The 17,471-nt window shown below is 40.6% G+C and overlaps 1 protein-coding gene across 1 annotated transcript in view; it reads right to left on the bottom strand.

The window, feature by feature from the left end:
• Positions 1-13,106, bottom strand: part of MPP7 (MAGUK p55 scaffold protein 7) — a 158,799-nt gene extending 145,693 nt beyond the window's left edge. Inside the window, exons 1-2 of the mRNA XM_082295756.1 lie at positions 13,016-13,106; positions 8,485-8,559 (exon numbers count right to left, since the gene is read on the bottom strand). The gene's annotated coding sequence lies outside the window, so the exon portion shown is untranslated. The remainder of the gene's footprint in view (positions 1-8,484; positions 8,560-13,015) is intronic.
• Positions 13,107-17,471: the final 4,365 nt, after the last annotated feature.

Here is a 17,471-nt window from a genome sequence, read left to right as displayed (position 1 = left end):
GCAGTTTCATCATGTTGAGGAATTTAGCACTGGAAGAGGCTTCTAATTAAAATAGCAAGGGGAAAAGGCTCAGCTGCTTTGAAGTCAGTGCTCCATATGTCTGTATCTGTATGACATAAAACCTACAAGAGCATGAAAATAAACTTGATGAATAGGCAGGTCCTTTCCTGTCCCACGTTCCTAAGAGAACAATAACTGTCAAGCGAATAACATCATTCCGATACAACTCAAAGATATAACCATCTGTCAGGCAATACCCCTGAATAATTACACCACAAAAAAAAGAAAGCAAAACCAGATATTAATACCACAGCAGGACAAACTTTGCCAAGAATAAACTTCACAGAGTGTCTTTTCATAAATATCTTAGACCCATAACCTCACTTCTCGTACGTTTATGCTGCCTCTTCAGAAAGTACACCTCTCATGCTGTACTCACAAATCTGAAAGAGCTCAGGTTAGTTGTTCTCTGTGCAACCAGGCAGTCCAATGATCTGCACCCCTAGCCTTCTGCACACACAGAGAAGATCATCTTAGCCCAAACAATATGACATCTAGGATGCTCAACAGGCTCCTTATTTGGTACAACCCTTACTACCTTCATCTCAGGCAGGAGTCAAAAACAGCTTTGCTGCTGAAAGGTTCAAATCACCACTTTAGCCCTCACATCATTAACCAGAAAAACTACAGCAATCATGAAGGTCTAAGACAATTGCTTAGACATGAACAGTCCCAGGAATAACATATTCTGTTAGACTAACCTTTATAATTCAAAAGAGCAGTCAGTCTTTCAGGCATACCAGCCTTTCAACTTGCTTGACATTCAAAGATATATCCCTATTCCTTGCAAAACTATTGTGGTTAAACCCTTGGAAAGTTTTTCAGAACAAGAATAAAACTTGTGTCTGAGCCATACGGTTTATGTAAATTAATCTCAATCTGTATTTTTCTTCGCTTTATTTTCTTAGTGAAGCACAGAGCGTGGTAGCTGCAAGACAGCATTACAATCCATTTTCAGTTAGTTTATATCACACCACAGCATTCTCCTACCATTTTAGTTCATCTGCTTATAATAGAATACCAGTGGTTTTTAACCCTGTCATCAAAACAGCATACACTCTTTTATTCAATATGAGAGCCTACAGATCTGATTTATAGTATATTCTAGATGTATGGCTGCATATTTCAGACAGGTTTGAGAAAAGGTGTGCTGAAAGATCCATAAAAGACCTCCCATTAGCCCTGCTGAGAACGAGCAGACACATTTTACTTGACCTACCCTACTAATCTCGGCAAACTGGTCCTTAAGCAGCAGATGCCAAGCTCAAATGACCACTTTCACATCTTTGTTGCCACTCCACCTCAAGTCTTTGATCATTTTTCATCTGGAAGTGCCAAATGGATTTCTGCTTCTTGGCCTCCGTACAGCCTCCTCATAACCCACCAGCTGATCTCCCTTGCACCACGAAGTAGGAATACTCATCTCAACTTTAGCTGCATTTCTCTCCATCACATGCAGAAAGGGATATATTGGATACTGCTAAGATAAATTTCAGTTAACTGTTTGTAGACTGTTTTGATTATTTTGCCATAGTGTTAGATAGCAAAATACAAAACTACAGCAATATAATATATAGATCCTCTGACAATAAAATTTTGACATTCAGCAGCCTGATACAAAAGTAGATAAACTGGAGGATGAAATCTACTTGAACTGGTTTTCATTTCTCTAAATATTACAAAATTGTAAATACACAAATTGCTTGAAGTGCTATTCATTTTTGTAGAAACTTACCTTAAAGTGGAATAAAGTTACCAAGAATATTTTGTATCACAAAAGGTCCTTCCCTTAAGGTAAGCATTAAAAAAGGCAACTGAACTCTTCAGAAACACTGTAAGCACTGCAAAGCATACAAAAAGAAAAGCTGTCTATACAAAACTAACTTAGAGCACTCAGAAAACACAGCTATTAAGAACTGTACCCATCTCAAAACACTCTTGGCTTTGTGTCTGCTTCTTACAAGCTGCAGCCACGAACTATTTACAGAATTCCTTTTCAGATATCCTGATTACTCTCCTACACTCACCCCAACCAGTCCAGGCAGCCTGAATTATTTTATTATGTCACTGCAATGACAGCAAAGAAATGCTGTGTCCCAAGTAGCACAGCCATTTTTTAGTATATTATTTTGAAACAATACTTTCTGAAACGCTATCTTTGAAATATGACTAGGGCATTCTCAGGATCTCAGGTATAGATGTTTATGCTAGGCTTCAGGCTGATAGTCACACAAACCTGCAGTTTTTATTGGCAAGGTTCTTCTTCTTTCTTCATTTAAATTTAATTCCAAGTTTGTAAAACTACATAGGACATTCTGAGAGTTCAATCCCATGCCAAGTCACAAGCCAAAGACTCCCATGAAAATAGGTCAGATCCGGAACCCTCTGATAAGACATCAGCAACAGAGAAGGAAATCTACCTCACCTTGACTGCCAGAACACAGCCCAGTTTAGCTACATGAAGGAAATGTCTCAGCATCAATTACGGAACTGCTACAAGGAGAAGTCCAAGCCAGCCTGACAGTACTGTTTGTTCTCTCTTCAGCATTGTCTAACAAAGAAAAGGAAACACAGAACAAATGCTATGCCCCATGACAATGCCACTTACTGATTGGGAACCATTGACCTAGGCAGTGGTACCACTACATCAATTCATGTCAGGGCTGAAGCCAGTTCCTTACCTGGTGACCCAAACAGCTCATCCCTTGACCCCTTAAAAAGAGGCATTTATTTAAAGTTTTTACTATCCACCTCTTGTTACAAGATTCCTCTAGGATCCAGTGGATTACTTGAGCTTTTCCTTTAGCTTTACTATTTCCAGAACTACTTCCCTGTTCCCCTCCAGTAGAAGTTCAGGAAATTCTCCTGAAACGTGCTGATTCTACAAAAAGAATGGCAAGCATCTGGTATTTTCCTTTCTGCACTTCGTCACACTTTTTGCCTTTTTCCCCAGCCTGAGAAAGGTTTCACTGAAGAGGAAGGTGGGAAAGACTCATTAGTGAGAGAGGTTTGATACAACAATCATCTCAAACTCAAGGTCAAATGTTTCCCCTTGATAACAGCTGCAGATGCACATATAACCACACACATTCAGTCTCCTTGCAGTGAGGACTGTCTTGTACTTAAAACATACATCATGAAAGAATTTCTATGTATAGTAGATGTGCATATGAGAAAGAGTTTATGCATAGAAACACCCAATCCACCTGGAAAAAAATGATCTAACTGCAAAGTTTCCCATGTGTTTGTAACTTCTAGTTTCTAGATTTGTGAGGTGATCTGCAACATGTAAACATTGGATTTTGGATTACCTTTCCTATTACAACATAGTAAAAAACATCACAAGATTTAGCATAAGGTAATTAGACATTAGGCTTTCAGTCAGGCTGTGGCATGTTCTTACTTCTCCATGGGGAAGGCAGGCTATGTGTGCCTGTCACACACACCCATATCAAATCTCAGATCTCTAGTCAAGCATTCAAGTGGGAAGATAACATCTTGGCATACAACTCAAGAATGGGTTCTCAAGAAGAAAAGGTCATATTATTACTTACTAATTCAGAACAATATATTATTTAATGCCTCTAAAAAGCATTCCAAGAACTACAGAGGGATCTATTTCTTTCTAAAGGCAGCAAAATATATACAGAGGAAAATATTCTCCTAATCTCCACTATTCAGGAAATGATAAAAGGAACAACAGCAGAGAGGTATTAACAGTTGTTAAAGCAGAATCAAAACCTAGCCCTGCTTGAGAAAGGAAGAAAGTGACAGTATGCTTTTCATTCATATGTGATGGCCAGCACATGGGTTGGGAGGCCCGCACTAATTAGAGGGCACAAAGGGAAGGTTAGCCCTTGGCTCACTGTCCTCTCAAATGCACACCTAAAAAATAAGGGAAATCAGCATTTGAATTTGACCTGCCAGTGAATGAGAAGCACCCCAGTACAAGGACATGGATGAAAATGTCTGGTCTCTGTAGTGAGGACACTGTCCTTGTAGCCTGGGAGCCAGGAGCAACAGAAGTGTGCTGGAATCCTGCAGACGGACTGCAGCAACTCCAACCATGCCTGTGCAGGCACTGGAAGAAAGACACACTTATTTTTAACCCACTGCTGAGCGACCTTATGAGCTGCAAATTAGCAGCTAAACAAATGTCTAACCGTAAGTATCACACACAAGATTAGATTTGCTTTTAGACAACTGAGGATAACTAAATTTATTACTTAGATCTTTACAATGTGGGCAAATGTAAGAAATCTCAATTAAAACATGTAGATGCTCTGACACAGTCGATTAATACAAACACACCAAACAGACACAGAAGGTCCGATTACTTAATATTTCCCTGTTACTATGGTCTGTTAGTCTTAGACCATATTAATGTGCATTTTCTTGTCAAGATTCTGGAGATACTCCATTCGTATTACCTAATTGGTGTTTTTTTTCATAGAGTCATAGAATGGTTTTGGTTGGAAGGGACCTTAAAGATCATGTAGTTCCAACTCCACCGCAGGGATACCCCCCACTAGATCAGGTTATTTAAAACCTCATCTGACCCAACCTTGAACACTCCCAAGGATAAGGCATCCACAACTTTTGTTTTTTCTTCCTGAAGTACCCACCATTCCAATTAACCAGCTTGTGAAAATGTACAACACACTTCCTGGCACTACGTGTCACTCTAGATTCTCACCTGTGACGACAGCAGGTTTGTTTTAATAAGCTGCAGTGTTTTGATAAATAATGCATGTGTCTATTGAACCAATATATACATTTTAAGTATTAATGCTATATCAAAGCTAAATGAAAGCTTTAGAGCAGACAGAGTAAGTGATTTAATAAGGTGGGACATTTAACTCCCTGATGTAAGTTCGCAGCATTTAAAAATGGTGAGCTCAGTCCTTGGAAAAAGAAACCAGAATGGATCTGGTTTTCTTTCAAGTGCAATTGCTATCACCCATAGGAAGTCAAAACAGCTGTCTGGAATTCATTAAATAGTGTGATAAAGCTGAAAGACTGAGGAGTAAAATACAAATTCAACATTAATGAAGTGACATTTACTCAACAGCCATGAGCGATTACACATGTCCACCTATACAACAAAGCTACAGAATTAAACACTGTATTACAATTGCTGTCCACCTCTATTCACAGAACAGTTAAACAGAGTATTTACCTAAACCTATCTTCCTACAGGATGCTTTAGTTCTGGACCATAAGAAAAAGCTAACACCACCTTTGGTTTGTTGAGCCATAAGTGAACCACTTCTCTGGTTCAGTTACTGGGTTGAGATGACCCATCTTCATATTACACATGTTGGTATGTTTCTCCATACTTTTTTTCAGTCACTTAAGGTGATGATAACCAGCCAGTACTGATTTGGGTCGCTCACACCCCACATGACTCTTCTCTAAATATGAAAAGAAAAAGAGCATTTGGCAAAATTTCTTAAGTTCCCTTGGTATTCTATGACTTATTAAATATAATTAGTAGATCAGCCAGTTTCTACTGTGAGAAAAGGTTATTGAGTTTGCAAACCTTTCCTAACTAACAGGTATTACCTAAGACTCCTGTGCTGTGTGGAATGTGTGGACTTGTTTTTTAACAAAATCCAAATATTTGTCATATTAATGCCTGCACATGCCTTTTAAAATCAGGTATCTGGAAAAAAGTACGTTTTACAACTCTGCTGGAATATCTTCCTGTACCTGAAATATTTAAACTCTTCTTCCACAGCCATGTCAGCTGAAAAGTCTTCTTTTCAGACAAATTTCTGTATTGGTTTCTAACAGCCTTCTGTTTCTATCCCAAGCTTTTTTCCTTTGGAAATGAAGGTATTTAATAATCTTCTTGTATCAATGTGAACAAGTTCAATAAAAGGCCCTAATGAGAAGGAATCTTCATTATCTTCCTTAAGTAATAAATGCGTATGTCATGAAATCAGGAGTTTAAATAATGTTTAATACAGTACATAGCATTAGAAAACAGTTTCCATAGCTTCTGGGAAGCAAAAGCCTTTACAGCTGGCACAATAAAATTTTCAACTTTTATCCAGTCATCAATGTGGTCATTTGACTCCCAGTAAGTCACTTGTAACTTGTGCCTTGTCACTTCCCTCCTCCAGTAACTGCCTTGTGAATCCTTCCCTTTGTGGCACAGCCGAACTTTGCACATCTAACTGCCCAGGAAGACATTTTCCTCCACTGCTGCAGTCCAGAAATCTGCTATTTCCAGTGACAGTTTCTCCCTCAGTCCAGCTGCCTGCATGCCCACCATCTTCCAGCATCAATAAACAGATGGAGACTACAACAGCATTCAACCATCTGCACTTGCAAGTTGTAGCCGTGGTTCTACACAAAGTAAAACATCTGTCTTTTCTACACTCAATCCAAAAATGTGTTTGCTGGACAACTGACTTCTATCTTGCCTCAGTACTCAGCTGCTGCACATGATTTTTGCTCTCCATTTTAACCATCAAGGTTTCTTGAAGCCAGCCAGTCTTCCCTGAGAAGCACCCAGGGTGTCTCGCCAGGTCCCACGGCACAGACACATGACTCTCAGAGCAGTCAGATGGGGGACCAAAGGCACCCTCTGCACTTCGCTCAAAGCATGCCATTCACAGTTTTATCCTCTGAGGTTTGCTTGCCATTTCGATACTTGCTCAGACTGGTGGAGGCAGCTGGAAGGTGGTCCAAGTCACCGCCTGTATCGTATTTCAAACACAAGCTTTCGAAGCAGGGAGTCACGAACTGCAGCTTAAGCAGGGCCCTTTCAGACTCGACGGGCTGTAGTACTTGTAGTGTCATTTCAATACCAAGACAAAGCTTCTAGCATGTATAATCTTGATGTTATTAAAGTCACAGATTTGGATCCTTGGAGGAGTAATCAATCTTTGATTAAGAAGCCTACAATCTGTGGTACAGACTGGATGTTCCCATCCCCATAGGAAATTAAATGCTGGGACTGAAGTCACAGGTTAGCTTGATGTGTACTGGAGGTAACACAGATTTACTGCATCAGTTAACCTTGGAGACTAGGGAGGAAAAGGCTCCTTTCAGGGTCTCTGGGATTCCCAGATGGCAAGAGAGCAGCAGCAGTGCAGGACAGGGTATGTCCCAGGCAAGGCAGCTAACAAAGGGCTGCTGTTTGTCCTGGTGGGAGCAGCTGTAACTGCTTTGGGCTGGTAGGAGGGAAAGCATTAATGGAGGAGCAAAGATTTTTAGATATGATTTAGAGTAGAGATTTCACACCGTCGTTAAGCTTTAGCCTTCATTCATGTCAACTAGGTAGCAAGCTGCTCAATGAGAGGTAGGTTTTGGTCACTTCTCCAGCCTTGCTAGTTTCAAAATGATGAAGCTTTTGCGTTCCCCCTTCCACATGCACATTTCACATATAATGCAATCCTAACACAGGAATTAACTATGTTCACAGCTTCCCAAATGACCCAGATTACAATGAGATAATTAACTGCTCATGAACAGCTATTCATTGAAAATGTCTATCACAGTATCTATTAGGCCATTGAAAATCTTCATTACTATAACTGTCAAACCTCTGAAGAAATTCAGAACTGTTTCTTTAGAGTCAAAATTAGACCAGATTTAATTCCTGTTTTACAGCTATTCTGGACCATGATAAATAAGCAAGGCTTGTTACCAGCTGAACTTGTAAGGTGTTTTCTAAAAACACAAAAAACCCCTCTCCATACACCAGTTGAAGCTTCTAATTCAGTCTCATCGATGTATGAAATAAATATACTTCGCTCTTGTGTATAATTAACAATGTCAAGTCTGTTTCTTTAGATAGCATTCATGGCATATTGTCTGAAACAGCAGCTCTGCATTTCATATCTGAAACTACATTGTTCCTCTCAGAACAGTTTCCCTGGCTAAACCAAGCTCAATCCACCAAACAATATATTATGAAAGCAATAAAGATTTTCTATGCTCTTTTTATAAATGGGTATGTGGGTTTTCAAATTCTGAGACACAATTAGTAGCTCTGAAGCAGTTTTACTCTACACCTAAGCTTGTTACGCAGTTTATAATGCAACATTTCAAAATCAGTCCTCACTAACTGTTGGCTGTATTTGCAAAACTTTCCTCTTTTTTCAAAACCTCTATTATCATACATGATGAAATAACATAAGAAAATTTAGTCATTCTTGACTCAAAAAAAGAGGCTGTCTTTACAAGACAATAAAGTAATTCACAATTCTACAACACACAGTATTTATACCACATAATGGCACAACACTTTCACAACTCTATTTATTAATATTAAGCACAATATGAAATTATTCTTGGTCTTTAATACTAATCTACACACATCTATTTATTGCTCAGGATTGTCGAAAACAACCAACAGCCTGACTCAGTATCAGAAAACAATGAGCAAGAGTCACCACAAGGGAGTCCTACCTGGATAACTTTTCACTTCAACAGGGGCTTAAGATAATGCATTTTTCAGATTGCCAAGATGAGAATCTATGGAGTCTGAAAGAAAAGGGAAAAGGTAATAGTAATATGACATACTACATACTTTCATTTTTTTCATTCTAAATGTTAGGAGAATAAATTTAAAGTAGTTAACTTCCAAATATCTGATTCTCTGTGAAGCCCTGCAGAAACAACAGAAGTTAAAAGACTTATTTTAGCTGGGGGGAGAGAGGTTTTCAAATTGCATATTTATTCTGCCTCCACACCTGTCCTAGATAAATTTGTCTTAAAACAATAATTAAGCAAAACAATGATTTCAAAATAGCTACAGGTAAGATTTATCTAAGATATAAACATGTGTAAGACTTCAGACATATAATCCCATTTTATACGTGAACAATATGCAAATTCTGGTACAAAATTTTAGGTGTAAGCCTTTACCACTACACCGAATGTGTGCTAAATTAAGTACTTGTGACTTCTTGCCTGTAGTAAAGATGCTCATTTTTTTGCTTCATGATAGCTAATTACTCTGTTTTGAAAGTCAGCAATAACCTCCAGACCATAACTAGCTGTGCACACCAACATTCAGCAAATGTCAACACTCCATTATGCACTGCCTACTCCTCCTACAAACCAAAACCACCCATGTCTCCCTCCTGGCAATAAACTGCACAACTGGAGCAGCAGACCATGGAACACATGTGGGGAGCAGGACACGGCAGCCCTGGTGCATGTATGGCAAGCACCTGACAGTCAAAACAGGGTCAAAGCAGGCCTATTCCTCCCATGTTCATGTGACACCATCTCCTCCACACACTGCAAACTACAATGCAGTTCGGATCACCACTTTGTATTATATATAATGTAACTCCTCTTTACTGTAGTTTGTAGTTACAGTTTATGGACTGATTCGATCATTATCTTTAAATACTGATGTCATTGAGAATATAAACAAAGAGTTCATTTCGTGAGCTTTTTGCTGCAGGCTTATTACATCACTGACCAAAAAAAAAAAAAAAAAAAAGTTGGCCACTGTAGCAAGATGAGATCCCAAGAGATAAAATATACCGAAAACCCTTGTATATTAGCAGCCCATCTTTTCTTCAGAGCTTACAACTGTGAGGTAAGATTGATTCTAGCTTTGATTCACAATGTAAATTGATAAAACATTTTCAGGACAAAACCTGGAGTCCCAAGGACTAGTCTGCTTGATGATACTGCTTAAGAACACATGGAATCTGTTAGCCTACCAAAGCAGGGGGAAAATTCAAATTGTGTTCTTTGGTAATTAAGCATAATGAAAGCAGATATTCAAGAACATCGAAGTTTTGTGCATATTCAGACATGCCTTATTTTTTATTTCTGCTGGTTTTTCCCCAAATGCAAGACTGCCAGCTAAAATAAAGAGCATGTCAATGTATCTATCACCTACTGCTGTCTTTGAAAACTCATATTTCAAAGAACTTAACTGAATACCTTGTGGTAATGCTCAAAAATGGTTCAGTAAGATATAAAAACATGGCATCAGAACTGTTCTCAGACCTGCCATGTGGCCAACATGACATGGGACAGACCTAGTGGTCTGGGCTGTCAAGGGCTTTTAAGGATACTGCAGTGTAAAAGTTATTTGAAGTGTATTAAGTAATGTTTGCGCCCTATCTATTTCTGTAATAGAGAGCAAGGTACTGTATTGGATGAGTATATGATATCACTTGTGATAGAAATGTCCACAGTTCACTGAAAGCAGGTATAAATAAATTCAGCTATATTATTGTACTTCTAAGACTAAAATTAGGAGGACTCAATTTATATACTCCATCTTTTCCTTAACAAACAAAAACCAGCATCAAGCAGGAGATGTGGTCAGGAAGAATATATACACCACAACCTGGGATTAAACTGGATTAGCACAACTATGTGGGAAGCTTTCATCACTCCTACACATAATTAATGTAGTTCTAGATGGTCAAACTTGCTTAACTAACTGCAACAACTTTCCAAAAGATACTCCAGAAGGAAATGAAAAGACACTTTGCTAGCAGCAAGACTGGATTTTTCCTGCTTTTACTCATTATCATAGCAAGTTCCACAGTAAAACTTAACACAGAAGAACCAGTTTGGAGAGAAGAGGCTACTGAATGAGTTTTTATAGATCCCTTCTGCTCCCTTCCACAGCTGGAGACACATGAAAGGCTCAGGGGTGGCCCGGGTGCTTGCCACACAAAAAGGGGAGATTGAGTGCATGAAAGCAGAACTAAGGCTGGAGTTTCAGTGAAAGGCAACATTGCAACATCATAACATGGGAGGTTGCAGCAGATTCAGTGTCATCTTCATGAGAAGCACAGCATTCCCACAAGGCACTCAGGAAAGGACTGGAAGTTGCTGCTTAGAAAACATGTTTGTGACTATTTCCTATCAGGTGTTAGGATGCCCTAAAAATGATAACAAAAACGCAAATAAACTTCCAAAGTAATAGTATATTCCTTAGCCTGCTTTTTCTGTACCTGGTATTGACTTTTATACTATACTCTTAAAAACTTACAGCTCTGACACCTGCCTAATTTAAAATTTAACTTCCTAATGACACGCTCCTACACAGAAAACATTTTATTACAAACACAAAAACGCAATACTAACTCAGGTTCAAGGTCCATCTGACACAGTATCCTGTTTCTAATAAGTACTGCTAGTGGATGTGTAAAGAAGAGAACAAGAACAGAATAAACATACAGCAACCATTCCTTGATGTACTTTCCCAGCTGACAGCAATATGCAGCTCCAGGATTTCCTGTCTCCTTTTAAGTGTACGCATGTAAATATAAACACATTCACAATAAAGTCCAAAGCTATTTGATGTCTGAAACCATTTAAATCAACTCCTCAGCATTTAGGTTACTGCTTTACTCCTTTTCATACAGATGAATAAACTGGCACAGTTGAAACTGATGACTCTCATTCACTCATTTCCTAGCTCTGCACGATTAAATCACAAACCCTAAATTAACTGTTGCTTTAAGACATTTTTTAGAAGATACATGGAATCACATACCCTGAATGCAAAAAATCTTACTCAATCCAAACAGTGACATCTAGCAAAATCCTAATGTTAATTCCAAGTGAGGTAATAGATTTGATCATCCACATCAATTAAGGACAAAGAATACTTTCAGTAAGTGAATAACCTAGTTGTAAATTACAATATTTCTATAAATATGGCCAAGATATAAACATCCCTGCATAAAAGGGACCTGAAGGATCATGAGACCTCATACCAAAATTCTAACTACTATATTTTAAAATGAACACCTACAAAACAACATACCTCATTAAAATGCGGCTCTTGATCTATGTAAACTTAAAATAAGAACCCTAGACCTTATCCAAAAAACCTAACTGTAAAAAACAAATTCTGAATTCAGCTATCAAAGATAGGCATGAGGTCTAGTGATGCTGATCACCACTGTCCAGACTGTTCAGTCTTCATCAAAGAGAACAATTCGAGTGCTGGGTGATACGGTTTAGTGCTTTAGGGGTTACAGTGGTAGTGTTGACGGGTTCACGGCTGGACTTGATCTTAAAGGTCTTTTCCAACCTTGACGATTCTACGATCACTGAAAGCTATTGCCCCTAAAGTTATTCTACAGTTTATTAGAGGGAAGGAAAGACAAAGATGTGGCAAGCTGTTTAAGAAATCAAAACAATAAAAAAGCTCTGGAAACACTGAAAGGCGGGCTGCTATTAACACAGATAAAAGAAAACGAAGCTAGGAATTCAGAAGTGAGAGCGCACAAGTAGCATGCAAAGGCACCTACCGCTCTTCCCAGCTCTTTCAACAAATATCATCTACCTTCTCCACATGCAACATGCCAAATTAATATCTATTTATTGCTCCACACAGATTAAACGTAGCATTAACAGGAGCTGGCTTCACAGGTGATTTAAGTTATTACCAGCCAATTCATAAAAACGCCTCCTGTTCCCGATACCCCATAAATTGAAGTTGATAGGTCTCCAGAGCCCGGCTGCGCAGCCCGGTGTCCCTTAATGGCTCAGTCACGTCCATTACTTGCCAGAACGAGCTCTGCGCAACGAATCCCGGCAGCCCGGCAGGTTTTAAAAGCCAGAGCACTCGCCGTGATTAGATCCACCGTGAGCTCCCCCGCCCGCTCCGCACGGCCAGCGCTGCCCGCGGGGGGGTCTCCGGGACCCGGCGCTGCCCGCACGGAGCCGCCCGCCCGAGGGAGCCCCGCGAGCAGGGGCGCGGCTCCCGGGGGGCTCCCCGGGCAGGCGGCGGCGGCGGCGGGGGGCGGGGGCCATCTTGGAACCGGCGCCACCCCCCGCGCCGCCGGGACCGAGCAGCCACAGCCCGGCACCTGCCGCATCCCCCCGCTCGCCAGCCGACCGCTCCCGCGGGAAATCCCTCCGGCGCACCGCAGCCCCGCGGGCGCCTCGGAGTCCCCCGCCGCGACCCTCGGCATCTCACGGACCCCCGCGGGACTGCGGCTCGTACCTGCGGCCGGGCCTGATGGGTGGACGCGGCACAGCTCCGTCTACCCACAGCTCCGCTCGCCCCGGCTCCGCATCGCCGCCGCCGCGCTGGGTCGGGCCGGGCGCGCCACGCGCCGCCCCCAGGGGCGGGGCCCGAGGAGCCCAACGGCCGCGCGCCCACGGCCCGCCCGCTCGCAGGGCCCGCGCGCCATTGGCTGGCGGCGGGAGGGGCCGGGCCGCCATTGGCCCGCGGCGGAGGGGGGCCCGCCCGCGGGGGGCGCGTGACGCCGTGTGGGGAGGCTCGGCCGCGGGTCCGGTCCGGCCGCGCCGGGAGCCCCGGGGGATGAGCCCCCTCACGGCCAACGCGGGCCGCGGGAACCCCGCGAGTTCCAGAAATTCATTAGGGGCTCTGCAGGAAAGAGAATGCAAAGGTCATCACACAGATATCATTTGTGCTGTTACGCTTCTTCCCGTTTTTATTACGCCAATGTATTTGAAGTGTTTGAGTTGGATCACCTTTGCATGCGCATGTTTTCCTCTCTAGAAATTTGTTTAAATTGTTTGCTGGGTATATGAACTCGCTTCTTGTTTGGACCTTTTTAGCAGTAGAGCCCTCAGACCTGCAGGCAAAGGTTGCAAACCATCGATCAGGGCTGTGCACAGGGGAACAGCAGTGACCTGCAGCAGCTATTTGTCCAAGCCCGGAAAGCAGTAGTGACAAAGCTAATTGATTCATTTGTCAGCTCCGTGCCTTCTGTTTAATGCACATGCTAGCAGTGAACCACATGATTTCACTGCAATCCAAATATCTTGTGGTAATGAGACAATGTTCCTCTAATGTTTATTGAAAATTTCCTTAAGAGGTACGGTGGGAAAACAATATTTCGTTTTGCTTCTCCTCCTGGGTTTTGTTTCCTCCTGTGTTGTTTCACTCTGAATCCTCCGTGTTTATACCGGATACGATCCCTCGGGTTGGCTGCGTGTGCCTGGGCTGTGCCCTCAGCCCTGATGTGGGACCGCTCGGTGCTGCGTGGCTGGGGGACACCGCGCTGCTCCAGGAAGGAGCCAGGATGCAGAGCAGGAGGAGAAAGTCTATTGGGAGGGGGTTGAGAGATGGAAAGGGCTTGGCAGCTGGCAAGGGCAGTGGTGGCTTCCTCAGAAGAAGAGGCTGCAGTCCTATTTGTGTGTGAAAGAACACTTCACTCGTTCAATGAATCTATTCTTAATGGGTTTATTTTTCATATAATAAAATATGCCAAGGATTCTTTCAGTCTTTTCCAAGCAAAGGAATACACTGGTATTATAAATACACGTGTTTGCATCAGCAGTGCTGTCCAATGTCCACAAAACTCAGCATTTAGTGCACTGGACTGTCAGCCTGCAGAAGTGCTTCCTAGCCTACAGCATGCTGTACTGATACTACTTCCTGGCTAATCTCCTCAAAGTACATCATTACAGGTGATTTTGGACAGCTGTAATTCTCCTGCACTGAGAGGGGCCTTTCGGCATTGTCTTCAAGTAGCATTTTGAATGAAGTGTGTAATTGTGCCAAAAATTCATTGACATACGTAAGCAGTTCCAGAAGACTAGTTTCTTACAGTTTCCTCTCATTTTTATTACTAGACATATGGTTATGTGGTGTATAATGCAACTACTCTCATTCAGCTTCTTTCAACATTTCTTCCTATTCAATTTAAAATTGCAATATTTGTCACACTACAGGATTACATGATTTCATTATGTTGTCAATCATTTCTTGTTTAGATGGGCAAATCATTAATAATTACTTCCTTTTTATCCATATCTTCAAAGACAGGACATGGTCCTTCCTTTTGTGATCCATCAGCAGCTGAACCATTCCTGAAAGGAAACCTGTTGAACATACATGGTTAGCTTTTGAATAAGTTATTCTCAAAGCCAGTAGAGTAATTACAGTGCCTAGAAATGCTAGACACATCAAATGTAGCTCAGTTCCTGATGAATTTATATTTTTTGTGGGGTTTGAGATCACATTTTGAATATTCATCTCACTGTCCTTTTAAAGAAATGTTTCACAAGATTAAACAAATACCAAGATAATAATTTCCTTCTTGTTATGCTGAGTACCGCCCAAGTACTTTTTCATATCTTAACACTTAACCTCATTTGGAAAATTAATTTTACCAAAAATAGTTCTGAGTTCTGATGCTTTATATGCAAACTTTTAGTTGCTGTCAGGCTGTTGTTGTTGGAGAAATTGAAATTCCCCAGGATGAAAGTGCTGACAGACACTAAGCAACAAAACTCCAAAACAAGGCTTCCAGCCAGAAAGATGAATTGCCATTGTACCCATCCATGTATTATCCTTCCTTTCCTATTGTAGGGTTTGGCAGGAGTGACCTCAGCCCTCTATTGGTTGTGAAAAAGGGTGTATTCTCCACAAATCCAAAGCAAAACAACTCCTGTAAGCTGAACACTCAGTAATAGGAAACGTGATGAAACTAAGGAGAGAATGAAGAACTTTCCACAGGTCAGTGCTTTTTCCAAACCCAGGGTGTTTTTCCAAACTGTCTTCAAAGAACATTCTTCAGTGTGACTTTGGTTAAGAACTAAGCATCTCAAAATTATTAAATCAGTCCAAGTCTGAAAGTCTAAGAGTCAGACTAGTAAAATATGGTTAGGAAGGTACATTTAGGCAGGTTGGATGACCTGCTCCTTTTCATTTCCTCCTAGAGCTTTTTCTGGTGGAAAATGGCAAGAAGAAATGACACTTCAGAAGCTGTTGAGACACACTGGTCCCCAAAACACTTCAGATACGACTGATATGTCTGGGGTATTTTCTTCTGTCTTGTTGACATGGTTGGAAATCTGCAAAGGCAGCATTCTACATCTCTCTCAGGGGGATGCAGCAGTAGAAAGACATCTCAGGTGGTACCATGTCTGCTTATCACATTCCACCCACAGAAACTTCCCGGTTAGTTCTGAAGGTTTAGCCCATCACAAGGTGTTGGCATCTCTCTTTTCAGTTGCTAAGTTGTTGTTACAAGGCAGTTAAAAACATATTAAATATTTTCCTGAAACTATTTTTCCATGCAGGCAATTGCTGTATTTGGCAAAAAGATATTATACGATCATTAATGGGAAGTGAAACTGAGCCAGTTTCTCTTCAAAGTGTGGCCAGCCCTATGGGACAATTTGAGAATTCCTGCTTCAAATATGTTTAGCTGTGTGTGTTTAGAAGCTGCTTTGGTGTTATTCACCTCCTGACACTGACACACTTGCTCTGCATAGCTGAGATTCTTGCATAATTTAACAGAGCCATCTCAGGTGTCTCCCACTCTGTTCCTAGCATTCAAGCTGTGTTCTCCGGATTGTGGCACACAGTCTGTGTTACATTACACTTACTGAAGAGTTCACCAGACTTGCTTATTTAGAAAATTTTCTAGAGAACAGGTTGGGTGGGGGTTTTTTTCAAACACATCTATTTGATTTGCTCCAAAAATACTTATGACAGCTGTCTCGAACCAAGTTTATTTCCTTGATTTTTCTCTGATACGAGTATAAACGTTATTATTCTATTTTTCATGTCAAATTCCAGTATTGGTGGTGCAAGTGAAATAAGTAGTTGTAGACATCTTTTTTTTCGTATTGCATTTTAAATACTTATTTTTTTGTGTTACTCTTTCATCTTCACAGTATTTCAGCAGACAGGCTTGTGGCTAGCACAAAGGACTGGCTGAACAGAACTGGAACCAGCAAAATATCTGTTTCAGTCATTGCAAACTGAGGATACTGGAAAATATAATGTTTCAGTCATTGCAAATCAAGGATACTGGAAAATATGTTAAAATGGTTTCATTTATTAAAGGCATACTTAGTTTGTTTTCTCACTTTTTCCTATTGTAATTGCAAAACCTTCTGAAATTTTTTGTTCAGCAAAACTCTGAAGTATATCTAGGTATAGTAAATGAATTATGCAAATTATTTTATTGAAAGAACGTGCACATTCATGTGTACACATTATTTGCCTGGTCTTCCTATTACAGATGCAACTTGTAGTAAAATCCTAGTTTGTTGAAGCAAAAAAGTGCTCTAGAGATTCCAGATTTCTGACTGATAGAGTAGAAATCTGTCATGTTTGTGTAGGGCATGTGGAGCTTAAATACATTAATATGAATAAATATTATATTGAATATAATATATATAATATATATAATATATATTATATATATTATATATAATATATATTATTGAATATAGTATAAATATATTGAACTTTATTTTTTGTTGGTTTAGGTTGAGAAATTTTTCTAGCTGCTCATAAGTTAATTTTAACTTTCTTCTTTCATTTTATTTATAAAAGTCTCAAAATACATCATTTTTTTCCCTTCACCTTGTAAAATTTTTCTGTCTATAGTGTTAGTCATGGAATGCTAGGTTGGAAGGGACCTGAAGAATTATCTGGTCCAAAGGTCCAACCTTTCTTGGCAAAACCATCA

The sequence above is a fragment of the Coloeus monedula genome, assembly GCF_965178545.1.
Source record: "Coloeus monedula genome assembly, chromosome: 1".
NCBI lineage: Eukaryota > Metazoa > Chordata > Aves > Passeriformes > Corvidae > Coloeus > Coloeus monedula.
Note: the sequence above shows the minus strand (reverse complement) of the source record. Positions and strands in the feature narration are given on the sequence as shown.